This window comes from Pleurodeles waltl, chromosome 6 (genome assembly GCF_031143425.1).
Source record: "Pleurodeles waltl isolate 20211129_DDA chromosome 6, aPleWal1.hap1.20221129, whole genome shotgun sequence".
Classification (NCBI taxonomy): Eukaryota; Metazoa; Chordata; class Amphibia; order Caudata; family Salamandridae; genus Pleurodeles; species Pleurodeles waltl.
Genome location: NC_090445.1, coordinates 668,838,521 through 668,866,039, shown reverse-complemented (window position 1 = coordinate 668,866,039; position 27,519 = coordinate 668,838,521). Strand labels below are relative to the sequence as shown.

At 44.6% G+C, this 27,519-nt stretch overlaps 1 long non-coding RNA gene across 2 annotated transcripts in view; it reads right to left on the bottom strand.

Annotated features, from left to right (window-relative positions):
* The window catches only part of LOC138300134 (uncharacterized), a 350,814-nt gene that overhangs the window by 287,990 nt on the left and 35,305 nt on the right, over positions 1–27,519 (bottom strand). For both annotated transcript variants that reach the window (XR_011204878.1, XR_011204879.1), the window contains exon 2: positions 17,709–17,831. This is a non-coding gene — a long non-coding RNA (uncharacterized lncRNA). The remainder of the gene's footprint in view (positions 1–17,708; positions 17,832–27,519) is intronic.

Here is a 27,519-nt window from a genome sequence, read left to right as displayed (position 1 = left end):
TGGCAGAAGTCGAAGAGGGAAGTGCAGAGGAACTCTGGTGAGCTCTTGCATTCGTTATCTGAGGAATAGCCCACAGGAGAGACCCTAAATAGCCCACAGAGGAGGATTGGCTACTGAGAGAGGTAAGCACCTATCAGGAGGGGTCTCTGACGTCACCTGCTGGCACTGGCCACTCAGAGCTGTCTATTGTGCCCTCACACCTCTGCATCCAAGATGGCAGAGGTCTGGGACGCACTGGAGGAGCTCTGGGCACCTCCCCTGGGAAGTGCTGGTCAAGGGAGTGGTCACTCCCCTTTCCTTTGTCCAGTTTCGCACCAGAGCAGGGCTGGGGGATCCCTGAACCGGTGTAGACTGGCTTATGCAGACAGGGCACCATCTGTGCCAATCAAAGCATTTCCAGAGGCTAAGGGACGCTACTCCTCCCTAGCCCTTCACACCTATTTCCAAAGGAAGAGGGTGTAACACCCTCTCTCAGAGGAAATCCATTGTTCTGCCTTCCTGGGATCAGGTTGCCCAGGCCCCAGGGGGGCAGAAACCAGTCTGAGGGGTTGGCAGCAGCAGTAGCTGCAGTGGAGACCCCGAAAAGTTAGTTTGGCAGTACCTGGGCTCTGTGCTGGAGACCCGGGGATGCATGGAATTGTCCCCCCAATACCAGAATGTTATTGGGGTGACAATACCATGATCCTAGACATGTTACATGGCCTTGTTCGGAGTTACCATGGTGACGCTACATATAGGTATTGACCTATATGTAGTGCACGCATGTAATGGTGTCCCCGCACTCACAAAGTCCGGGGAATTTGCCCTGAACAATGTGGGGGCACCTTGGCTAGTGCCAGGGTGCCCACACACTAAGGGCCATATGTACAAACACTTTTTCCCATAGACATAGAATGGGTAGAAACCTTTGCTACATCTGGCCCTTAGTAACTTTGCACCTAACATTCACAAAGTGAGGGTTAGACATATAGGTGACTTATGAGTTACTTAAGTGCAGTGCAAAATGGCTGTGAAATAACGTGGACGTTATTTCACTCAGGCTTCAGTGGCAGTCCTGTGTAAGAATTGTCTGAGCTCCCTATGGGTGGCAAAAGAAATCCTGCAGCCCATAGGGATCTCTTGGAACCCCAATACCCTGGGTACCTAGGTACCATATACACAGGAATTATAAGGGTGTTCCAGTGTGCCAATGAGAATTGGTAAAATTAGTCACTAGCCTGCAGTGACAATTTTAAAAGCAGAGAGTGCATAAACACTGAGGTTCTGGTTAGCAGAGCCTCAGCGATACAGTTAGGCACCACACAGGGAACACATATAGGCTACAAACTTATGAGCACTGGGATCCTGGCTAGCAGGATCCCAGTGACACATATCAAACACACTGACAACATAGGGTTTTCACTATGAGCACTGGGCCCTGACTAGCAGGATCCCAGTGAGTCAGTAAAAACGCCCTGACATATACTCACAAACAGGCCAAAAGTGAGAGTAACAAGGCTTGGAAAGAGGCTACCTTCCTACAACATTGATTTGAAAAAAACTGTTTAGGAGCCCTCACTGGTCACCCCTAAACGTTCTCATTTGCTTAGTACTGACTTGCAGATCCCATTTAGCCTTATGAATACGATTTTGGATTTTAGCTCTTGGCATCCTAAAAAGCCTAAATAAACATTGACTTTGATAGGACCTATTTTCATTTTGGTCGCTGTGGTTGTGATGTTACTTTTTTGGATCACTACTTTTGGAAATGTTTTTCAGATTTGCAGTCACTTATGCTCAAATCAACTGAGATGCCTTGACTTGTACCCACGGCAGGCTAGAAAAGTAGAAGGAGGCAGACACATGTACCAAGCACTGTAGTATTCTGTCTGGTACCTTTGCTTGAATGACGTTTATTTGTAAACAGACAGTAGAAAAAGACCAGATACCAAAGTGTTACTGAGAATAGCTAGATATGTCCAAATTATTTCACCATAAAATAGCACTGGGAATAGGGCTCGTGTTATTTCATTTTTAGCACATTACCGGAGTGAATCCTAAATCCACTAAACTCTAAATCAGGCCCTAAATAATATCTCATTTTCCTACACCTGCCAGAAGAGCACTGCTGTAGAGGACACCACATCACACTTCTTTTAAAAAAATGCAAATACATTAAAAAACATCAGCAACAACATATTAGTTTTTTTTAAAGTTAATATTTTTGTGTGACAAAAATATTGAGTATTAATGTGTTTTTTAATGTTTTTATGTCGGGTTCAAATGATAAATGCTAAATTAATATGATGTTTAGAATTGTGTTTAATAACATGTTTAGTTTTGTTCTTGGAAATTGTTTTCAACAAACTGTGGTCTTTCACCTGTAAAGGTCAGACTTACATCCCATGTCTGTGAAAACGTGCTGTAGCACCTCCAAGTTTGTTCTTTCTGCCACTGACACATGCATCAGAAATCTGGCCATTTTTAACATCCATAAGTTGAAGTCAATGCTATGGAGGTAATCACGTGCAAGTCTTAATATCAGGGATAGTAAGCGCTATATAAATACAATTACAATTACAATGAATATGTCTATAATGTCCTTGTTGCTCTCATATGCATAGTATATGCTTCAAATGTTTTCTTAGTATGTATAATTCTACTGCTAGTTCAAATGTCTTTGATATTGATTGACCCCAGGTTCCAGGTCCAACAATGGTGGTGGATTGAGGAATTTGAAAGTTTATGAAAATAAGATGAAGAGAATATGGCTAGTGACAATAATGCTTACGTAAAACAAATAAAGACATTTTAATGTTATCTTACCTGAACCCCCTTAGCCTTGCAAAGAAAAGGCTCAAGGGGTCCCCAGAGGTTAGTATTTTGTCACTAGTGGTGACCCTCCACTGGTACAACAGAGGCCTGGCCAATGCAAGAGTAAAGTTCAAGTGACATGCAGGAGCTCAAGCTGCAGGCTCCGTAATAGGCATGTACAGTTTAGAAAAGTGCAGCGCCCATGGGCCACCACTCTACCATCTGTAATGTGAGGCATTTACTCTCCCTCATACGTTGTGTCCCTCAGGCTCCTATTTATCTTTTCTTTTCAGTAAGGAGATCCTGTCCCAAAACTCAAGGCGACACAGAATGTCGATGGCTCTTGGACACTAAACGCTGCTTTGGCTTCTACCCTTGAGACCACTGAGGAGGAACTCAAGGCAAAGACTCCAGAAGAGGTAACTTCATCTCTGCCCCCTGTGCTCTCCCACGCTCTCTCACATCTTCTCTCTTTATTGATGCCACACTCTGTAGTCTGCGCTGCCATGCTTGGTGCCCGTGTATGCTTCCCTTGCTCTGCTTGCTGTTCCTCTGCTCTGTCTCTGGCTCCAATCCTCTTGATATCCAAGTCAGTCACTGGCAGTCGCTCTCATCCCACACTCTGTCTTCCGCTACCTTTCTAGCAACAATTTCATCTCATTGACATCCATTTCTTGTTCTCTGCATCTTTATCTCTGCTTTAATATATATTTGTCTCTGACTCTCTCTCGTCTGTCCCTGGCTCTTCGATCATTGCTTATGTTCTGCCATCCTCCCTTTCTAACTCTCCCATACCCTGCCTGAAGCTTCCCTCCCATCAGTCATGTGCACTTCCTCCCACTGTCACTGGGGTCTTCAGTTCTTCCACTTTTAGGCCCTCACTACAAGCACCCCGGTATTAGGTGGGGACACAGGACAGCCAAAATCATCCATCCAAGGGATTACACGTTATTTCCCCCAGAATTGGCAATAAACCATGGATCCAGGAATAGAAAGTCCAGTTCTGCATCTTTAGTTTCTCCTCTGAGTACATAAGAGGCCTAAATAAGTACACATTTACCACCTGCTTCGTGTATGTGGTGAATGTGTGTGGGGGCTGTGTTCAGGGCTGCGTATAGGTCTCTGGGGTGCAAGTCGTGGGTTGGAAGCGAAAGGAGGTAAGGGAAAGTCTATTTCGATGGCTAGCTCTGGTGTGTCCCAGCCAATCATTCTGGTGTCTAGAGTTTGTGGACGAGGCAAACCCGGGCCCTGAGACACCGGAAAGCTAGAATGGCATAAAGTAGTGTCCCTCCCGGGCCACCTCTCCGAGACACTTGCAATTGGAGCTTCAGCCTCCTCCTCTGCCACTCCATGTTTCTTGCTTCTCATTTTAGGCTTCGGCTTTTCTAATTTTGTGGTTCCTGATCCCAGACTCTGGCAACCTCTGACTCCGTCTCTCCTGTTCTCGGGTTTTGTCTTACCAATACTCTCTCAATATGTGCTCCCTTGTACTCTATGCTTGGCTCTTGCACTCTCTGTTTCTGGGCTCGCCAACTCTCATCCCCAGCTCTCCTGCCCTAGATGTTGTTATTTGTTATCTTTTTGATGTACATCGCACAGCTGCTATTGACATGGTCTCATTCGGTTTGTCTACGTTGTCTCATTCTTTATATAAGCTTGGGCCTTTTCACTCTGTTGTCGGGTATTAGGTGTAGTACCAGAGGGCATGTCCTTTATGTTTCAGAGCTGGGTTGACTATGGTTGCTCATTGCCCGCTTTCATGACTGTAGCCTACATCTTGTGTGTTTAACATGCAGTTTGTGTTTTAGAAAGTGAGGCATTGCTCTCTGTGTGGCATTTGGCACAGTGGTAATTGTATGAAAGAGTGGGATAGGTGCATCAAAGATGTCCCGTTGTGTGTGTTGCTTGCAAAGAAACTTGGTACCATTTGTGTTGTGACATTGATGACTGTTTGTCGGTTATTGTTTTGATGTTTAACGCTCTTATGTGCATTTACAAAACACAGTGCTAGCCAGAAGGAAAATTGGAGTACTGTGGTTTACTCCCAAAAAACACAATATCAGTAACCCCACTAATCTAGATGCGAACGTGAGCAGAACCTGTCCAACCTTTTCAAAGCATCGGTGTTACGTTCCTCCCCTTGCCAAAACTGTCCACTTGTCCTGCTAGAAGTCCGCTCCAGGTCTTGAGGGATCGTCTCCATCTGAGTAGGCCCGAGGTAGGACATGCCTCCCCCACATCCAGACACCTGGCACATGCCAGGGTGTGGCGTGATACCAGTGGTAGCCTCCTGCCCTACTACACAAGATTCACCACTGCCACCTCCTACTGACTTACCATCCTGACTCCTCCAAACTGGACACAGAGGTTACATCCCGGAAGCCTTAGCGGTGCTGAGTAGATGAGGTTATATTCTTGCGCTCCTTCACTTTAACTGGGACAGTTTCACGTTTGTGTTTAGTATGGAAATATATCTGAGGGTGGAAACACAAGCATACCTCACGCTCTCCTCCACTTTGGGACTGTTTTAGCGTTTGGTGAATGTGGGTCATCTGCCAAAATATGACAAATGGCTCGTCCACTCATTGTAGAATGTATAAGGCCCATTTACACTCTAAAATAGGTGGCCAGAATATTTGCTGTTGTTTGACAGATGCCCCGCATCCTCGAAACTCGAATTCAGGCCCCTTTGTTTCCAACTCTCCTGCTCTGATTTCTGCTTATCTGCCTTCTCTAGCAAACTCTGTCTCCAGCTCTCCGCTCTTTGTCTTCCACCACTTACCTATTAACCTCTCTCTAGAATCCTTAGCCTTTGTCACTCACTTTTTGTGTTCAGCTCTCCAAACTGCTTAGCTGTCCTGATACCTCATGCTCCTCAAGCTCCCCAAGCTCCCGAACTCACCTCTGCCTCTTGAGCCTACCTCTACCTCTCCAGGCAACTGCCTGTCTTGTGCGGGCACTGCTTCCAACTTTCCTGGGCACTGTATCTCTTGACGGAGGCCTGTCTCCCAGCTCTGACACTCATGCATACAACCTCTGCCCATCTCAGCATCTGTCTCTACTAGTGTGTATCAGCTTTTCCTGACCCATTTCTCTCCTAATCTCGGACTTTGGTACCCCCGAGCCTCTATGTTCCTCTAGACCTCTGCTGTACCCTCTGACCTTCTCCTTTGCCTCAGGCTCTCGCTTCCTGTATGTTTCTCTCTTGTCCTTGCACATAGGGTTCTATTGCCCTCATGCCACGGCTCGCCCATACCCTGCTGCTGGCACCACCATCTTTGGTTTGCACTCACTCTTGCCTTCTCTTTAGCTCTCATTGCTCCTTTGTCTCACGTTCTCCCAAACTTTGTTTCTGTAGTCATAGCCCTCGGTCCTCAGCTCTTCTTTCGTCTCTCTTCATTTCTCCCACTTACTATCTGTATCAGTCCTGCTGTCTATTTATATAGCTCCTCCCATATGGTATGCTTTCTCCCAAGTTCTCCTATGCATTTCGCACCCATGGGTTTCTCTTTTCTCCATTCTCTTCATCTCAACACCGTTTCTCCGCAGGTCCCGGATGCTTCAGTGTGGGCGACAGTGCTGGCGCTGGTCTGGCTGCACGCTACCAGCCAAGCTTGCTATGAAGAATGGGAGATTCTGAAGGCATCTGCAGTCAGCTGGCTAAGGACTAAAGAAGGTGAGGCCCCAAGTAGAGCAGGAAGCAGGGGAAAGAACTGAGGACCTGCATCAGGAAATTTCTTTTACCCTTACTCCCTCTCCTGACTTATCCCCTTCCTTGTCTCGCTATAACTCTCATTTTAATCTGTGGATCTCGATGCTGCTCAAAATGTAAATATGTTTGTGTGTTTCTCTGTTGTATAGAGATTGAGATGCAGATCACACAGTGTGGCCAAGGCCCTTTCCTAAAGTCTGCTGGTCACCCAAGTGTGCGGTGGGTTTTTTCTACACACAAAAGATGACTTAGGGAGGGCTCTTTCCTGCCCCAGAGCCTGCTGAGTGTAGACAAAGGTTGAACGCATTTGATTATGGAGTGTAGAAGCATTAAACACCTTCAGTGGTGCCACTCAGGATTTTAATGGTGTTGGAATTTATGTTATCACCTATGAACAAACTGATGATGTCATCTGTGATAATCTGAGCGAAGTCATGAGCAGTGCATTTAGGAGGCGAACTTCAGTGGTATTTAGATCTTCCATTATAACCATGAACCCCTTGATCTATTGTTTTAGGGCAACGTCTGTTTTTTCTATTTTGTTTTTCATTTTCTCTTCTGAATAAAGAACAACAATGTTCATTTAACAAATCTTTTTTAAATAATTTCCTTAGGTTAAACATTGTCTCATAGAAAAAGTAAGAACTTGAGTGCACAGACTTTGTCCCCCCAATGTGCTGTGCAACGACGTTAACAATACACATTTGCTCCAGAACAAAGCAAAAAATCACTATGCAAAGCCTCTGGCCAGAAATAGGCTTTTAGAGCAAGACAAGGCATCCAAATACACCTTGTATCTCACAATGCTTCTAGGGGACCCGCAGTATGCGGCATTTGGAATGCATATCTAGGGGCACATTTACTATGAATTGTTGTAGGGCAGAGCCCCCTGTGCAGGTGCACACAATGCTGCCTAGCGCCAACGCAGGCACCCTTACACCATAGTGCAAGGGTTTCTGCGTTGTTGGCAGGATTGTTTTTGTGCAGGAAGGGACAATCCAGGGAGGCATTTTGTAGAATGCAGCGCACATAGAAAGAGGAAACAATGAGGAGAAATAAAGATATTTCTCCTCATTGCACCTGCCCTGGGGAGACGTACAGTTTTGACGCATTCCCAGGCTTACAGATTCTTGTAAATCTGGTAATGCCTCAAAACCTATGGGTGTTGTGTGGAACACCCACCTCATTGCCCATGGTATGCCTCCCTCACGCAGTATAAGGCAACAAAGCGACTTGCGTTGCCTTACACTATTTCCATGAGGCAATGAAAAGCTACGCAAAGTGACTTTGCATGGCCTTGTAGATATGGGTCTGCAACATGCGCTGTCAGGGCGTCGCAAAACGTGATGCACCAGCGATGCAAGGGGCTTGTAAATATGCCCCCCAGTTTTGGCCGCAGGGTATGTCTGCATGCCTGGTAAATCCACTATGTATGATCTTCGGCCATATGCAGATGGGAGGTGCAGGCGGTATCACTACCACACCGGGCTCTCAGCACTTGTGACTCTAGAATCCAATGTACATTGTGTTGGACATTGCACAGTAAGTTATGGGCAAAGGTAACACCGTGGACTTCCTATATCTTTTAATTACAATCTGCTCATGTGAAAAAACCTTGGAAGTGGCACATGCCAAGATTTCTTGGATCTCCTGGGCCGCGACAGATCCATTAGGTCCACAACTCCCATCTTGGCCCATGCATCCTATGCCAGGAAGTATTTTTTTTTCAATTGTGAGAGCAGGATCTTCCCTTCTGTGACCCTCGACAAACTCCCTGGGGTTCAGGGACGCTTACCTAGCCCTCTTTCCTGTGATTGGAATGTGCATATAGCTGCAGACTGTGCACATTGTGTAGTAGCAGCCGCAAAAACATTTTCCAGTCATAGTCTTTTCTGATGAGTGTAGCATGTTTTTTATTAAGGATAAATAATCAATTTCTTTTGTTTTCCTTCATTTGATCTGAGACCATCTCAATGTTTGCCTTCAAATGCGAGGGTAAACAAGAGAGATGAAAACAAATCAAAATAATCCCAACCAATAACAATCAGTTTTGGTTGAAAATAGTAAAATTCAGCCAACCAGAAGGCATCTTTGTGGTTTTCAATTTGCCTGTTGTTTCACCCAGTCCAACTTATATATCTACAACTCATACATGCATACTGGACAGTAACAATGGCTAAACAAAAATGTGCTTAGTTGGAAAAACCACCAAATGACGCTGAGATTTTGGAGAGAATATTTCATACTGTAATTATGAGACACAATTTCTGCCCACCGCACCTGTCTTATAACTTGGACCCCACTTGATCAATCAGCACTAAATTTCACAGCATCAATCTGAGTCTCTAGACTCTTGTGAACATGCAGCAAGATGACTGGTTATTTGCAGATCCACAGTAGCCTTCTTAAATACATTTTATGGACCTCTACTTCACGCTGTGTTATGAATGATTAACTTCCATGGAACTCTCCATGGATGTGTTTCCCTGCTTTGGGGTGCAGTCACTGGAATGAGTGCCTTTCCAGCTCTGAAATCTCAATAGTGGAGCCTGCTATCTGTGGATGTTTGGCAGTGATGGGCGAGCATTCAGAGGATGCATTCACCTGCTAACTAGTAAGTCTGTTCATCAAGTGCACTGATTGCTGAGCCAGGCCGTAATTCCAGTTACTGCAACTGGGACCAGATTTAAGATGCCCGCTCACCCCAAGACCTATCAATGACAGAGGCTGAGGGTGACCCTGAAGAGGCAGCACCAGTCAGAGCTCCCTTTTGGGCTTGATAACTGGGTCCTGTGGTGATCGTGGCTGTTAGACCTGGCATCCTTAGCGTGGTCTCCCCTGTCTTTTTTGCCTCTGCTTCTCATGTTTTGACTGTGTGCTGGACTCTGTTTTTGCTGTTTCTGGTACTCTGGGCACTTTACCACTGCTGATTAGTGCTAAAGTGCAAGTGCTTCTGTGTAAAGGGTATGTGTAATTGGCTTTATCATGATTGGCATATTTGATTTACTAGTAAGTCCCTAGTAAAGTACACTAGAGGTGCCTAGGGCCTGTAAATCAAATGCTACTAGTGGGCCTGCATCACTGATTGTGCCACCCACATCAGTAGCCCTGTAAACATGTCTCAGAGCTGCCACTGCAGTGTCTGTGGTTGCAGTTCTAAACTGCCAATTTGACCCAAACCTTGCACCAGTATGGTAGGCCTTAGGTAGCCCCATGGACAGGGGGCATGTATTTTAAAGGTGGAACAAGTACTGATGTGTTTGACATGTCCTAACAGTGAAATACTGCCAAATTTAGTTTTCACTGTTGCAAGGCCTATCTCTCTCACAGGTTAACATGGGGGCTGCTTTAAGTATTCTTAAAGTGCAGTTGCCCTTTGAGAGCAGATAGAAATTTGGGGTTTGGGGTCTCTGAACTCACAATTTAAAAATACATCTATTAGTGAAGTTGGTTTTAAGATTGTTAGTTTGAAAATGCCACTTTTAGAAAGTAGACATTTTCTTGCATAAACCATTCTGTGACTTTGACTGTTTGTGGATTCCCTGTTTGGGTCAGACTGACAGTTGGGCTGTTTGTGAATCCCCTCTAGACAATGACACAAAAGGAGCTGGGGTGTAGCCTGCATATCCTGATGAGCCATCTGGGTTAGAGTGGAGGGAAGAGTGGCCACTTACACCTGAATGGGCTGTGCCTGCCCTCACACAGTGCAGTCTCCAGCCCCCTGGTGGGTGTCTGGGGCCTGGCTTTCCTTTGAAGTTTGCCTACTTCAAAGACAGAAAGGGGTATAAGTAGTGGACTCAAAACCCCAGACTTTAGATCACTTCTAGAACCAAGAGGAACCTCTGCCAAAAAGAAGAGCTGGAGAGAAGTGCTGCCCCTGTCTGTGACTGTGCGTTGTTGGGCTGTCCTGCAGTTGCTGATTCTGCCTGTGAAAGGGGAAAAAGACTGGACTTTGTTGTGCATTCCTGCTTGAGAAGACTCTCCAAGGGCTTGAACTGAGTGCTTGCCTCCTGTCTTGAAGTCTCAGGACCATCAAAGACTTCCTCTGCCAGCACCTGGACTCTCTGCTGAGACTCATGCCCTGCCAAGTGGTGCCCTATCCAGTCCATGCATCCTTGAAAGGTGAAGTTGGTAGAACAAGGACTGAAATCCACGCACAGAACACCGTGCTGAGAAATGTTCGAGACACCATCTGCAATGCGGCTGATAAACGATGCGCCACCCGCTTCACGGCTAAAATTGATGCTCCATCTGCATCACAGCTGGGAGATCGACGCATCGCGGCTGCAGAAAAGACGCAACACCTGCTTGCAGTTACTGATAACAATGCTAACCCCCACGCAGTGCAGTTTTCTAACACTGTGCAACCGGATTTCTCATGCATTGTCACTGGGCGTCAAAGTCATTGTGAACCTGTGCAGATCCGAGGTGCCCTGTCTGGAAATTGATGCATCAGTCTTTTGCAAGGGATTAAAATGATGCATTGCCGACCCGACCGGAGAAGAAACAACACACGGCCTCATTTACGAGTAAGGAATCGACACATGGCTGGCTTTTCTGACACACGCTCGCCCGTGCAACTTTATTTGTTATGTGTTTTATGGAAGAAAAGAAGAAAACCACGGCACATCAAACAGGATCAAGGTGAGAATGCTTTATTCCTTAGTGACAAATCAGGGCTGAAATCTTCTAGTGTCATCAAACACACTAGATCCATTAGTGTAGGCACACAGTGCTTTCTTCAAATTTGTATAACAACAGCCGACACGTGTTTCGTCATTCTTGACTTTTTCAAGGCTTACTAGCTATGAACTAAGAACTAAGAAGTTGAAATTGAAGAACTCCAAAATTTCAGGAAATGTACAGCAAAGTGTACATATAGTAGCATGGAAATGTTCAAATGAAAAAGACCATGGTAAGTCTGTAGAGCGTATGTGCGGTCAAGTACCGAGTGCAGGTAGCGAATTGGAGTTCTTCAATTTCAACTTCTTAGTTCATAGCTAGTAAGCCTTGAAAAAGTCAAGAATGACGAAACACGTGTCGGCTGTTGTTATACAAATTTGAAGAAAGCACTGTGTGCCTACACTAATGGATCTAGTGTGTTTGATGACACTAGAAGATTTCAGCCCTGATTTGTCACTAAGGAATAAAGCATTCTCACCTTGATCCTGTTTGATGTGCCGTGGTTTTCTTCTTTTCTTACATGGACTGTGACCTTTTGGTTATCAGCGTATCACACCCTGTGGCTGGGTGTACTACCACTTGAGCACTCTACTCTGTCTGAATTTGACACACCTTCATGAACTTTTGATATCCAGGACAATAGTAAATTTGGATGTGCGCACTGCCTATACACAGCCACAAATTGTCTGACATGTTTTTTATGGAGTAAGACTCTTTTTACTTTGAAAATTCATATCTTAACTTGTGTATTTTGGATTTTGTTTGATTTAGATAAATGTCACCTATTTTTCTAAACTGGTGTGGTGTTCATTTTGGAGTGTTTTCATTGTATGACTGTGGGTGTTGGTACAAATACTTTACACATTGCTTCTGGGTTAGGCCTTTCTGCTTGTGTCAAGCTACCAAGATGGTGAGTGGGGGTTAACCAGGTGTGTTTCTCCTTTGCCCTGACTAGAGTGAGGGTCCTTGCTTGGACAGGGCGTAACCTGACTGCCAACCAAAGTCCCCATTTCTAAAAGTGGTTGGTTCTGTGCCACATTTGGAACTGTTAGATTTGGAGTCTTGCGGACACTTGATATATGTAAATCTGCATGCTCCTTAGCAGGTCTAATATATAGGGGGTTCTTTCTCCACTACTTGAATGAATGAAATGGTTACTTATTAAGTGCACTGCTACTCCAAGGGGCATTGTGCTGCTAGCTGTTCGTTCTCTCTAAATAATATTATGGCATGTCTTAAAATTAAAACAGTCCTTCAGGGCAATGAAAGCTAGCTTGGTGACGACTGTTCTGTACAGTATAAAGCCTTCTGATCATGCCAGAGATTTGTCACTTCCTGGCTGGCTTCCAGGTTCTCAGTGGGCTTCTTTCAGAGGCACTGCATCGGAGTCCTCAGAACTAATGTGTAGCTAATTATATCCCGGGTGGGGGCTTCTTGGGAGTCTGCTCCCGCCCCTCCTTCACAAGACTGAGAAGTCCCTTAAAAGAGTGGCCATACACGAGCTCAAAGGGACTGAAACCAACCCCATTCTGTGGCACCTCCCTGTAAGCCAAAAAAAGGTATGGTAAGCTATTGTCCCACTTCTGCCTCCAGAGCTCTGACAAGCCTGTATTTATGTACTTAGAGGTCTTGTTGAACCTCTCAACAAGCCAGTTGTTCTGGGGGCAATATGTTGTGGAGGATTTATAAATTAGTCCACACTCATCCCATATCGACTTCATGTAGGCAGACATGAAGTGTGTCAGACACTACCTCTTTGGGGAACCCTGCCTGGGTAAAAATCCCTATGATGGCCCTGACCACTGCAGGTGCAGTCACAGTCCTCCCAAATATGGCCTGTGGGTAGCCAGTGGAATGATCCACCAAGACCGGGATGAATCTATTGTCTAAAATATTCTTGGGATCCAGAGACTTAATAATATTGATGCCCACCCTTTCAAATGGCTGCCAATGATAGGTAAGGGAATGGGGAGAACCTTTAGCTTTTTCCCTGACTTCTTAATGGCCTGGCAGGTAGGACATGACCTGCAGAATGCATATGAGGTCAAATGTGAGAACCCCCTGGTGAAATGCCACCTGACGTGACATGGCAGAGCTGTGTGATTCACATGTAGATAACAGCAAGAATAGCAATGAAAAGTTGTTAAATACTGAAATGGTGCTAACGTTGAAAAGAAAGTGGATCTGGAAGGGAAATCTCAGTGGAATAACACAGGGATGGTGGATCTCCCAGAAAATACATGTTGTGGTTAGCGGTAGAAGGAGAAGCAGACACAGAAGGCACTCTCTGGAGTGCAGTCTGCACCTCCAGCTGCTACTTTTTGCCTTCCCAGCAGCCTGATGGCAGGGAGTCTGGTGCCCTAAGGTAGCCCGCCCAAGACATGAAGCCAACACAATGGCACCAAGAAGGAGCAGGCCACAGAAGAAGGCACATTAGTTAATGCCCCAGACCCTCTGCACACCCCCAGAAGGGGGCTGCAGCAACAGCCAGATATCAGAGACTGACCTTGACATCCTAGCACTTACATCTACTGCTTCTACCGGCACAAAGCTCCCAAAATACCATGGAAGTGCACAACACCTGCCCTTGTTTCAGCAGTAGTAAAGATGAAGGCTAGGACAGAAAATCAGGGTTGAGGAGAATAATCAAAGTCTTTGCTGTTGCTAGGGGTTATATGTTTTGTCCGATTGGCCCAAGTGCAAACACATTCTGCTTCAGAGTGCCAGGCGAATCCTGGCCATGCCAGAGCCCTCCCAACTCCCAGAGTGCTTCTTAATGTTGATACACATTTCTTCTTTTGTTATGCATGGCTTTCATTTGAAGCATCTATTGTTTACACCTGCACTAAATTCTAAATCCAGTACGTCACTGCTATGACGTAGCAACATCTTATGACAATACCCATTACCCACTGTTGCTATATAACAATGGTCTTCCAGAATAACAGGGCTCTCTGAGAGCCTGTGAGCTGCAGTGCTGCTTGTCAGCTTTGACTGAAAGCAGCAAGCACATCTGCAGGAGGGGAATGAAGGCAGAGAAGTTGTTCAGGGTTGGTTAAGTAAGGCAGGTAAAGTATGTGTTTTTCACATTTGGGTTAGTGAGGAGAGGCCAAGTTATGTATGGCTCCCCCATTTCTCCTCTTTCCCTGGATAGCAGTAGAAAGCAGGGAAAGATTCTTCTGGGGGCATACATAACATAATTAAGAAGTTAAGAGGGACAGGAAGATTAATAACTGGTCCAGTGTACGGCTTCCCTAAGAGAAGTATGAAAGCTCAGGTACACTGTTCCACACGGAAAACCACAGGTGAAATGGGCACTACTCTAAGTAGAAGCAAAGACCCTCACACACCCTATGGGTGTCATGCTTCATCATAGGGCCTGCTCCTTGTCGGGCTGGCACTGCAGTGTCCAACGGGCCCCACATGGGGGCTCTTTGCCAGAGCTCTTTTCAATTGCATTCCGTGATTGGGCATAGGAATAGATTTAAACCTACAGGAACCCTGTTCCCGGGTTTGAATTGCACTATAAACCTTACTTTGGATTATAGCCGTCTTGATGTATTATATTCCTGCAAAATCACAGTTGCAATAAAATCCGTTCAAACTCATAAAACTGCTAATGTCAAAGATGGTTGCAAAACTGCACCATTTATTAATTGCCCTCTATTAAGTTCAAACACCACAGTTTCCTCCTCGGTGAAAGTTCTGTCACTGCAACCTAACAATACCTTCTAGCCCATGTATAACCATGAACTGACAGCCCACCTGCCCTCCTATTAATGGTCACACCCAACTCCTATTAATTTACCATATCGCAAAAAACCTAGAGTGAATGCATAGAATGGTTTGCTTGCTCACATAAAACTAACCCCTATAACCAACAATATCCAATGACACCGGATTAACCACTATAAGCAGGTAGTAAGCGCTATATAAATGCAAGTACAGTACAAGGGTGTGGGGTAGATCAGCAGCTCACACTTGCAAAACGGTTAATTGCAGGACTTCCTCGCTCAGTTACAACCTGATTGTGGAGTTTACTTGTTAATACACCGCTAGAGGGTGCTGCTTCATTACAAATGTATCATCGGTTTCAGGCTGCTATCGCTTCTTAAATCAACACTTCCTGGTCAAAGTCATCTGGCAACGTAGAGCTTTCTGACTGGTACCGGTTTGGTCTGTCAGTGCTAACCACATTAGCCTGCTTAACAGCATTTTTGTGGCAAGGCAATCTGCTTCTCAATTAATTAAGGAAGAATATTTTTCAGGCGCTGGCCCTGGAGAGATGAAACCTCAGGAACCCTCTTGGCTCTCACCGGTAAATGGCAGACTGGCACCGCCAGAGCCTAATAGCAAAACCTCAGTGTACTGGCGTGGCGCATATAATTTGGTTTATTGATAAAAGCATTATTGCGAATCCGAGGATATTCAGCTAATGTCTTTATTCAGTGTTGGGATGGCCAGTCCTGCACTGAAAGAATCAGGGTTGAACAATAAAAAGGCTCACACAATGGCCCTTTCTAGGCGGCCTACCTGGCGGAGCCAGGGTGCCCGCCAGGCAGTCCAACACTACTTCTATTTAGTGGTCGGTGGAAAAGTTTTCAATCACGTGGTGAATAATTACCAGGTGATAAGTGAAAAAGAGCACCCGATGAGCGTCCAGCAACCCTTAAGATATGTTTTAGGACAGTTCTGTTGGTGCCCTTATTAGGAGTGTTAGAAATTGAGTCTCTAGTTGGCAGAGGTATACGTTCTTGTCCAAATAGGGAACACAATCCTAGTCAGGTTAAATCTCTACACAACCTAAATTATCCTGTGATCGCCCTCTGGTAGTTTAGCACAGAGCAGGCAGGCTTAATTTAGAAGGCAATATGTAAAGTATTTGTGCAATAACTCATACACTAACACAGTGTAAAACACCACAAAAAGTACTCCACACAAGTTTAGAAAAACAGATATCTATCTGAATAAATAAGACCAGAATTGCAAGAATCCAAAATGCACAAGTCAAGATATCACATTTTAAGGTTTAAATGAGTCTCAATCCTTAAGAATCAGTGGTTTTATCCTTTTAACACACAGTACCTGGGATGCGTAAAAAATAACAATGCCTGGGGGCCGCAGAGAAGGAGATGCGTTGAAAAATAAAGCACTGCGTCTGATTTTCTGGTACGGCACAGACAATACGTTGTTTCTTTCCACACTGCAAAGTGATGCACCGATTTCCAGGAGCGCAGCCTTGGTTCCTCACTGCAATGCAGGGATATTTTGATGCCCAGGGATGATGCATTAAAAATCCTTGATGCGCTGGTAAGAAGGAGCAGGCACTCTGTCGATCCGTAAGGCGATGCAGTGTTTTTTTCAGCCGCAAGGCAGGCCCTGAATCGATTTCAGCAGGCATTGCATCGATTTTCCAATGCATGGGTATTTTCTTCTCTTTTGTGATGTCTTTGTGGCTCTGAGACTTCAGAACATGAGACAAGCTCAATCTAAGCTCTTGGAGAGCACTTGTGGGGAAAGCAGAGTCCTTCTAGCAAGGCAGTCCAGAGGAGTCCCTTTGGCAGCCAGGCAGTCCCTCTGACAGAGTCCATTTGCAGATCCAGAAGTGTCTAATTTGGCAGGGTCACTGACCCAGCAGATATATATACCCAAATGTGCCTTTGAAGTAGGGGAAACTTCAAAGAGTGGTTTTGAAGTGCACAAGTTCCCCTGTCTGCCAGGAGCCCTGTGGGAGATTATCAGTCATTTGTGTGAGGGCAGGCCATTGCCCTTTGAAGTGTAAGTGAGAGCCCCTCCACCCTTTCTGCCCAAGAAAGCGCACCTGTATGCAGACAAATGCAGATGCAGCTGAATGTCCTGTTTATGGCTGTCTGGGTGGAATACACAAGGGGAGCTCTCAACCAGGACAGACCAGATGTGGACTGAAGATAGACTGTAAGGCACAGATGGCAGTAAGTGCAGGGAAATACCTACTTTCTAAAAGTGAATTTCTGAAATAATAATGTAAAATCAAACTTCACCAGTAAGGAGGATTTCTTACTACAATTCCAATGTTAGGGTTTGTGCACAGCAAAGAGCATGTCCCCTCTCACTGCACTAGTGGGTTCTGTAATAGCTCCCTTTTAAACTTACTATTCAAACCTTTTCTTGTTATCTCACCTCCCCCCCCCCTTAGGCTTCTGTGTATGTTGTTTAATGTGCTGTTTTGTTTACACATTGGGCCTTGCTTTTACCAAGGCTTCTTTAAAACACTCCTCCCTAGGCCATGTGTTAATTCAACTCATTTGCATAATAACTGAAACTCTGCACACCTTTCAAGAACATGTGCAGCATGTGAGGACCACACCCAGCCCTTCAAACCACACCCAGCTCTGCTCACCTTTCAAGAACATGTGCAGCATGTGAGGACCACACCCAGCCCTTCAAACCACACCCAGCTCTTCGAACCACACCCAGCCCTGTCTATAAAAGGCAGCCCCGAGCCTCACCCAGTGCTTGTGCTCGTCTACCTCCCGCTTACCTGAGAACAGATCCCTCGGCGCTGGCACTCCTGCTCTCTACAGACTTTCATTGGCTTCAATGGGCGCAGCTGCTGGCTCTTCCTTCTTCTGGTTTCTGGTTCCTCCTTGCCTCAGCCTCTCTCCTACAACCAACCCGCAAAAGAGAAAGAAGACAAGGTTAGACTGATCAGTATCTCTTGCCAGCAACAAGTAAGTGCAAAACTTTTTATTACCTGAAGGAACTTTGACAACAATTTCTGGATTCGTGTGTGGACGGTTTGAAGCAAGATACCTTCCACGAACATTGTGATTCAGGCTCTTTGTTGCAAGAATACCTTGCGGAGCTTTGTGAAACAAACATTGTTTTTTTTTTTTTTATGGAACTTTTAAGAATCGAACAGTGGAAACCATTAACAGCAAGGCAAACAGTAAATCAAGGACTTGCACAAATTACATGCTGTATTTTGATGTAAAAGTACAGTATTTATTTTCCAAAAGATTCTGGAGATATGGGAAAAGTGAGTCTGCTATTGGGAATTTAGGCTTTAGTTATATTAAGATGAATGTTTGATATTGGTAATTCTGATAACGGTATTTGTTTAATGTTTTAGAAGCTTTACAGTAATAGAAAGCACATCCCAGAGCAGTAACACATTCCAAACCTGGAAACTCGAGACCAGGATCCAAGAGGTACTTTTAGAAGAGAATTTCTAATAAATAAAGGGATAGTCAGGAACCCATTTAGGAATAGGTTGCACTTATCTGTTCTTTGTTTATGTTTCATTAGGCACCAGTTTCTACAGAAGTCAGAAAGGGCCGCAGATTTGTGCAGCACTTCAACAGTGGAAACGCAAGAACGGTGTTGTCTCTCTTTTTTATTTTATCCACTTCCCCCCTACCCTTGAGCTTCTGTTCTTAGTGCACTGTGTTAAAAACTAGTGTGCTGGAACAAGCAGTTTCAGGGTGGGGTCGGATTGTCTTCAACCTCCATCAGAACTGAACAAGAACTCAGGTGAGCTGGGCTTTGACATCCAACCATACCAAATATCACAAGTCTACTCCACTCAGATCAGAATTTACCACTTACAAGTTTCTAAGGGAATTTCCATTGCTGGCCTATGATAAGAGCGAAAGTAGTGAAAAACGACTTTGGGAGTTTTTTCACTACCAGGGCATGTAAAACGTATAAGTCCATGTCCTGGGTTTTACATTCATAGCACCCTGCCCTAAGGGTTACCTATGGCCTACTTTAGGGGTGACATATGTAACAAAAGGGGAATTTAAGGCTTGGCAAGTAGTTTTAAATGCCAAGTCGAAGCGGCAGTAAAACTGCATACACAGGTCTTGCAATGGCAGGCCTGAGACATAGTTAAGGGGCTACTTATGTGGGTTGCACAAGTTACAGGCTCTGGACACATCTAGTGCACTTTACTAGGGACTTACAGGTATTTTTCTTTTTTTTTTTGTTAAAGAGGTTTTTATTGTTTTATGAAAATAAAGAAAATAAAGCATAACATCGTGTACAAGTGTCAACCCTATAAAGTACAATATTATACAATACAATATAGTAAAGAAAGGCAGGATAAAATAGAACAAGATAGGATCAAATAGGATAGACTAAGGTACAATAAAATAAAGTATAAAGACTATTTCGTGCTTCTTATCAAAGAATGTTGAATGACGTGTGTTATGAGTGCTTGAGTTGTTTGACATTGATCAGTCTGGCCTACCAGGGGACTTGGCCCTTAGTGTCTATATCTGTCAGTGGCAGAAATGTAGATGCTTCAAGATCCCAGGCGAGTGTCGTAGTGGGGACAGGGAACCAGACCGGGAATGAGCACAGCCGTAGGGCGAGTGATCTAAGTTATTGAACTCCATTTTGCTCTAGTGTCCCGCCAGGGCCTCCCATCCTCCCCAAATCTTATCGTATTTACCCGGGCTACCACTGGCCTCATACACCAACCTCTTCCGCTGTCCAGTCCATTCCCTGCCTCCACTTATTTAAGGACGGTGACGTCCCTGTCTTCCATTTAGTCATTATGTCCCTTTTAGCTACTAGGCATGCTATTCCCACAAAGGTCCGTTCTGCTCTTCTTAGGTCTGTGTCCCCCATTATCCCCAGTAGGAACAGGAGTGGGTCCAGTGTTAGGTCGGTCTGTAAGACTCTGGAGACCTGAGATGCAATTGCTCCCCAATATATCTCTATGACTGGGCAGGACCATGTCATGTGGTAGAAGTCAGCTTCTGGCTGGGGACACTTCGGGCAGTCAGCTGTGGGGCGGAGGCCCGCTCTGTGTAATCTCTTAGGAGTCATGTATGCAGCATGCAGAAAGAAAGACTGTATGAGGCGGAGTTTGGCGGATATTGTCAGGGCTCTGGGTGCCATTAGGGCCTCCTCCCAATCTCCCTCTTCGATTTCCCCCACCCATTCCTCCCATCTGCGTCAAAGCATGCCTAGGGAGCCGGAAGTGCTAGATATTAGCGAGCGGTATATCAGTGAGACTCCTCCCTTGCCGAGGTTACCCATTAATACTTTCGCCTCCATAGGGGAGAGCTCTGGGATGCGGTCATCAGCTCGCATGTGCGTCATCAGAGCATGGCGTATCTGGAAGTACCTATAAAATTGTGCTTTACTCAGTGAGAAGAGCCTTTGTAGATCTTCTAAAGACCTCATGTGGGACCCCTCCCAGACGTCTCCCAGCGTAGAGAATCCAATGTCTTCCCATTTTTGGAACCCCTGCAATCCCACAACTTCGGCAAGAAGGTCACAGTGCTATAGTGGGGTTTGTTGGGTAATTCGCCTCTACCATCCCGTGGTTCTCTGGGCATCTCTCCATCCCATCAGCGTCACCCTAGTCACCTCGGGAGTGGATCGGGGATTGGGCACCTGTAGGGGGCATCGAATACTCCAGAGTACTTCAGTGTGTGGAGTTCAAGTTGGTCTGCAGGGTGACTTACAGGTAAATTAGATATTCTAATGGGTATGAACCAATGTTATCATGTTTAGGGGAGAGAACACAAGCACTTTAGCCCTGGTCAGCAGTGGTAAAGTGTGCAGAGCCCCAAAACCAGCAAAAATGAGATCGGAAAAATGGAGGAGAAGGGACGCAAAAAGTTTGAGGTGACCCTTCAGAGAATGCCATTTTCCAACAAGGAGCTTGACTAACAATGGTGCACAGTGGCAATAATCTGATTGGCTACCGCCTGATCACACTGACTGCAACCAATGGCAAGGACATCACACACATCAGACACCGGGCTGATCTTGGGGCTTGTGTACTTGTGCTCTAGTGCCCTCCATTGGAGCCATTGGCCAAGGTCTGGGTGTAAGCAGCAGAGTGCCACCACTATGGGTAACGGGTGGCAGACTACATTCTTACCAAGTCAGACAAAAACAACACAGTCTCACAAGGGCTAACTTCATTGGCAGGTCTGATGTCCCCTGTGTTGGTGCCTGGCTGCTACCCCTCCTGTTGCTGCTATTGGACAATTAACCGGCTGGGTTAACCCGCCATCAGGCAGCAAGGCAGTCAGAATTAGGGACAAAGTTGTAATGATTTGACCTTTGCACTCTACACTAAGTGCATGCAGCATTGCAAGGGAACAGTGTTGTATCCTCAAAGGTAAAGATTGGAGGCTTTTGCGGACAGAGAGATAGGTTTCTCAGACATCATATGCAAAGACTAGACCAGTGATCCACTATAGCACATCACACTTCTGACTTGGGAACAACAATTCTGGGGCAATAGTGACAGAATAAAGGGATGTTTTTTCGTTCAGTCTGTGCCTCACAATGTTTTGCGTGGTTGCTTTGGTACTCCCATGCAGTTTCAGTTTAGATTTTATGTGTTTTATTTTCCCTTGATTGGCTCCCTCCTAATTTTCCGCCGAACAGTGTGCCCTCTGAATATCAAATCAACAATATCGATGGGACAATAGATCAAAAATATAATATCAACAGTTGAGTAAGTCTAGATTTTCTATACCTAACTCCACATATATGTATAGAGGCAGAACATATATGTTCAAGGTACGTAGATATGGATTTAGACATAGTAAATCTATACTTTCTTATATGCACTACCTTTCAGTATTTTTCCCTTGATATTCTATCCTCAATATTATTATGCCACAATATTGTTTGTGTCGATATTCAGTAGTATAATCCCTATGACCGACCTTGTTATGTTGCAGCCTACCAGACAGCATAGCAGTCTGGTTGATAAATAGATCCTGGAGACCTTCAGAAAGCTGACCTAGGAATGCATTCTACCCGTTGCTTGCCATTGGAATTGTGGTTTGTAACTCATATTTTCTTGCTTTCCATTTGCTGACATTATTTGTTTTAGCCTCTCCAACTTGAGTTTGTACCGTCCCTTGCTCAAACATTATTTACAATATCCTTCCAGGTGCTCTCTTTCTGTAAATATGCCTGTAAATCTTGTTCTTATCTTGTCACATTTGCTGTGCATTCAAAGACCGAGGTCAAATGTCAGGTGTTGTCTTCCAAGGGAGCGTGTTTACTTCCTTTCACCAACTTCAAAGAAAGAGGATTTAAGTGACAATCTTTCTGCATCCTGGGGGTAGGAAAGAGTTTTTTCTAGCACACAACAACATTTAAATTAAGAGTTTAAGTTTTTCAGACTATATCAAAATTGGGAACACAAATGAAGCACATCTTTGTTATTTCTGAAGTCGGTTGGAAATAACTCCTTTAAAATGATCTAAACAAATCATTACAATAGGTGATGCAATTTCCACACATTTTTGCCTGTGCACTTTTTAGTCTTATTAGTAAAGTGGTATGTCTGTGCAAATGTAATGGTCATTTCAACTGAAAATGTGTTCTCTGTAATGGCAGTGTGCTACCAAACCATGAATACTCCACTCTACGCCACACCATTCTACTCTGCACCATTCCACACCCCTGTACTCTACTCTGCGCCACTCCACTTTACACCACTCCACAAGATTGCACATTCCACCACTCCAATCTACGCCACAGCGCTCTTTGCCACTTCACGCTACACCTATCTACTCTACTACCTGTGTCATTCTGCTGTGTGCCAATGCACTCTTCATTACTCTACTCTACACCACTGTTCTCTACACCACTGCACTCTAGACCACTCCAGTCTAGGCCACACCAATCTACTCTGCACAACTCCACTCTACAGCACTGCACCTTATGCCAAAACACTCAAAGCCAATGCACTTTACTCTGTAACACTCAACTCTATGCCCCTGCACTCTACGCCAATCCACTATATGCCACTCTAATATACTCTACACCACTGCTCTCTATGCCACTGCACTCTGCACCACTTTACTCTATGCATTACACTCTTTGCCACTCTACCTTGCACCACTCCACTCTATGCCTCTTCAATCTACTCTGAAACAATCTACTCCGCTCCAATGCACTCTACGCCACTCTACTGCAGTCTGCACCACTCCACTCTATGCTACTGCACTGTATGATACTGCACTATATGGCACTTTACTCTACTCTGAACAATTCTATGCTACTGTACTCTGCACCACTCTATGCCACTGCACTTTGCCAGTCGACTCTACTCTGCACTCTATGCCACTCAGTAATACTCGGCACCAGTGCCCTCCGCATCACTCAACTCTATGCCACTCCATTCTGCACCACTGCAGTCTTCATCACTGCACTCTACTATGCAAAACTCTAATCAATGTCACTGCATTCTACAACGCTGCATTGCACACCTCTGAAATCAATGCCACTGCACTCAATGCCACTCTACGCCAATATACTCCTCAACACCCTATGCCAATGGACTCTACAGCAGTCCACTCTACTCTGTGCCTTTCCAGTGTATGCCACTCTGCACGACTCCATGCTATGCCACTCCCATACACAACACTCTCTGCCATGACACTTCACAACACTCTACTACATTCTTTACCATTCCACTGTACACACTCCATGTCAATCTCCTCTATGCCACTAACTTTTAGCCAGGCGAAGAACAGCCATGGTGGTGTACAACATAGCTAAATCACGTTGGCAAAGTCAATAGCTCTTGCATAGGTGCGACCTATTGGCTTTGCCAATGCTTTTGTTGGGAGCATTCAAATCTACTTCTGCTTGTTACCGTTTGTTACAGAGTTGACACTCTCCCACATTTCTGTGGACTGGTATTTTTGGCATTCATCAGAACGTTGTCTCTAATTATTTTAGTTGTTTGCTTTATGGCGGTAAAGACCGCTAGAAACCTCCGTAATCCAATTCCCCTGTGCTGTAATGTGAAGACCAGCATTCCATGTACTGACATTTTACTTGATGTGAGAGAGACATTACCACCGAACCAGTACTATGGAAAACTGTTTTCTTTCTCTCTTTCTTTTTCGTAAGCAACCTCTCTATTGGCATGGAGCCAGCACGGAGTGATTTTTCAACGAACAATGCCCAAGTCACTCAGGTAGGATTTGCAGCCTGTGCCACAAAAACTGGGTCCATTGTCTATTTTGATCACCTGGGGAAATCATATGCTGCAAATACTTTCTCACAGCTTTTCCAGGAGACCCAACTTGGTTTTGCCCTTTCACACACCCCAACTTCTCCAGAAGATTTACAAATGGCTCCCAAAGGACTGCCACAGAACCATAACCCATGCCCTGGTTACCAGCAGTCTCGACTATGGCAACACCCTCTACACCAGCACCACCCAGAAGAACCTAAAGAAACTACAGCACATCCAAAACGCCTCCGCCAGACTCATCCTGGACATTCCCTGCAGCAAACACATCACCAGTCACATAAGAGACCTCCACTGGCTTCCTGTTGAGAAAATAATCAACTTCAAACTCCTTGTCCACGCATACAAGGTCCTCCTCAACCTAGGACCCACCTACCTGAGCCACCTCATCACCTTCTACTCCCCCACCGCTCCGCTCAGCAGGCCTAGCCACTGTACCCCGCATGTGGAAGACCTCTGCTGGAGGAAGATCCTTCGCCTACCTCGCGGCAAAGAGCTGGGACACCCTGCCCCTGCACCTCAGGCAATCACCATTGTTACCTCAATTCAGGAATGACCTTAAAACTTAGCTCTTCAACTGAAGCAGAGAGGACATACCCCTCTGTGCCTTGAGACACTTATGGGAGAGTAGTTGCACTCTATACATCCTGACTTGATTTGATTTAATTGCCTATTCCCTAGTGGCTTTGGTGGGTGACTTTGATCATTGTGTTAGTGATTGACAGGGCAACTTTGATTCTGGGGCCTCTTCACTGTTCTCAAATTTAATTTCTGACTCTTCATAGGGCTATGAGAGTGTGACAGTTGGAAGGGTCTCTGTGTTGGATAGAAACATTTTCTATCTATTGTTTTTGGATGCTTCAAGTACCAGATCTACAGAGGTGGACTCTGCAGCCAGTTCTTGTAGGGACACGACTTTAAAGCATGCCGCTTGGGTAAACATTGATATGTTCTTTAGTGTCCAACTTTGGATGAGGCTGATGGTTTCCGGGTGTTAAGAAAGAAAATCACTGGATTGTTGCTGCAAGAGTGTTATGTTACGCTGAACTGGCACTTTTGCAGCTGTAGGATGCTTTTTTCAGTCTGCAGCTGGGACTGCATAGATGCCCCCTAAAAGTGTAATAAGAGCACCTTTCAATTCATCACCACAAGAGCACCTTTCAATTCATCACCACTTAGAATTCTTGTCCCTACAAGTAGTGGTGTATGTGCATGTCCCATTTCATTGAAGTGCTTCTGTCTCAATCTGGGAATATCTAATCTTCATTTCTTATAAGATGTGGCGTTCAAATGCCACCAGTGCCCACTTTTCTGCGAGCTGTTCCCAGAAGAGTGCAGCTCATAAGACTCATATTAACAGCTACATCTGATCATAGTCTTGGATTGAAGTACATATTTGTGGTATCACTTTGCTAAGCTTGCTTGTAATACGTTCTGGTGTTTTTCTGACCATTTCCACAGGTACTTGGCTTTTGTCAGCTGTTTCAGTAACTGAGTGAAGGTTTTTAAGTTTCAAAATTACGTTTCCGCAATAAGTGGCCATTCCAAGGAAACTCCTTACTTCCGAAGCATTTTGCAATGCTCTTGCTTCTTTGGTGCTGTAGACTTTTTGGGGGTCTAAGCTAACCCCTTCGTATGAGAACATGTATCCATAGAAACTGATTGTTATCTGTGTAGCTTGAGACCACTATAGTACAGCACACATGCAAAGATTGAAACATCTTGAGAAAAGAAAACAAACCTTTTCTCCGAAGTTTCGCCTCCCTCAATGCATCATCAATTTCTTACACAAAGCCCTGTCTACCTTTTTAGAAGACAGGGTTTTGTATCAAAATCCATGAGTGGCTGCATGGGAATGGCATATACTGCACATGGTGCTCCCTCTTTGACACAGTGTAGCACAAAGTAGCACATAGCCCTACTGTGCATTGTTTTAGGGATACTTTGTTGTTTTGCACTGAAAAGTAAATCCCACTTCTACACTCACTTTGCGTGGTTTGCTACAGGTTTGTGATGCAAACCCAGCACAAAGTATTAGTAAGTTTACTCCTTTATATGTAAAACATAAATCCTCGTTGTGCATTAAAAAGTTATTGTATGCAAATTGCTTTTACAGGGTTCTCACTTCCAAAATATGTCCATCACAGTCCAGAATTTACAAAACAAAACTCCTTCATAGTAAGGATTCAATTTATAAAATGCAGAAAACGTGCCTTAAGGGCCTTCTGACGCCTGTGCATCAGATCGCCGATCTTCTACAAAGGAAATGTCAAACTTACTTTTTAGGCAAGGTCTTTATACTCTCTAACATATAAAAGAAGTAGATTATTAAAAGCATGGTGTTTTATGAATTTTGAAAGTGTTTGTTCTTGTTTTTATTAACGTAGGGCATAAATAAGCAGCCCAATAAGTTACCCATTATATTATACATTATGTAAAAACATAGAATCACAATATATAGGTTACCATGTCTAACATCAAAAAAATTATGTAACTACAGTAATTCATCTTTCCAGCTGAGGCAAAACCCATATAGAATCAATTCTGACAAAAACATAAGCACTTGAGGTGTAACAAAGCTTCTGTCACAGATATAATGCATACCAGACCAACATAAAAAATCAAAGTGATTAAAAGGCTGCAAACTCAACAACTGCTTCTATTTTCACCCATCAAATAGAAAGTATGCGTCCTAGTATGTGTGAACTGAGTTTTGTCCATACAGACAAGGAGAGGGTTGTGAAGAACCACTTCCTGCCTAAAATGGGGAGTGGACCTGGCCAGTATCATCTTGTTTTTTTTAGATGAACGTATGTCTGTCAATATGAAAAAACTATGGTTATGAATTTTGGAGCAGATACTTTTAAATAAAAATGGTAGTTGTGGAGAGACCGACTGGAAGTCTTTGGCAGGAATTGATTCGTAATAAATTTACATGGTGCCCTCTAGTTGCTGGTGAGGAGCACTGGGGGTTATTTACTAACCTTTAGCATTGGCCCTCATGTAGCGCCAAGCAGAGCAAAGTGATGAAAAAAACTCAGGTGCAGCACAAAATTGTGCAGCACTGCACAATCACTCACACAGTTCTTAGTAATTTTAGGCCAAGTATAAGAAAAATCTATGTGCTGATATAGACTAGGTAGGCTACCATTCCTTTGAGGTTTCAGTCATTTAAATTTGAGTTCAACCCCTGGTAGCATTAGTACAGAGCAGACAGGGACAGGAGTTACTTAGAGAAAATGTGTGAAGCATTTAGAAATACCAAAACAGTTACAAAGTCGAAAACACAACACAATAGAAGTCCTACTGGAATTTATAAAAG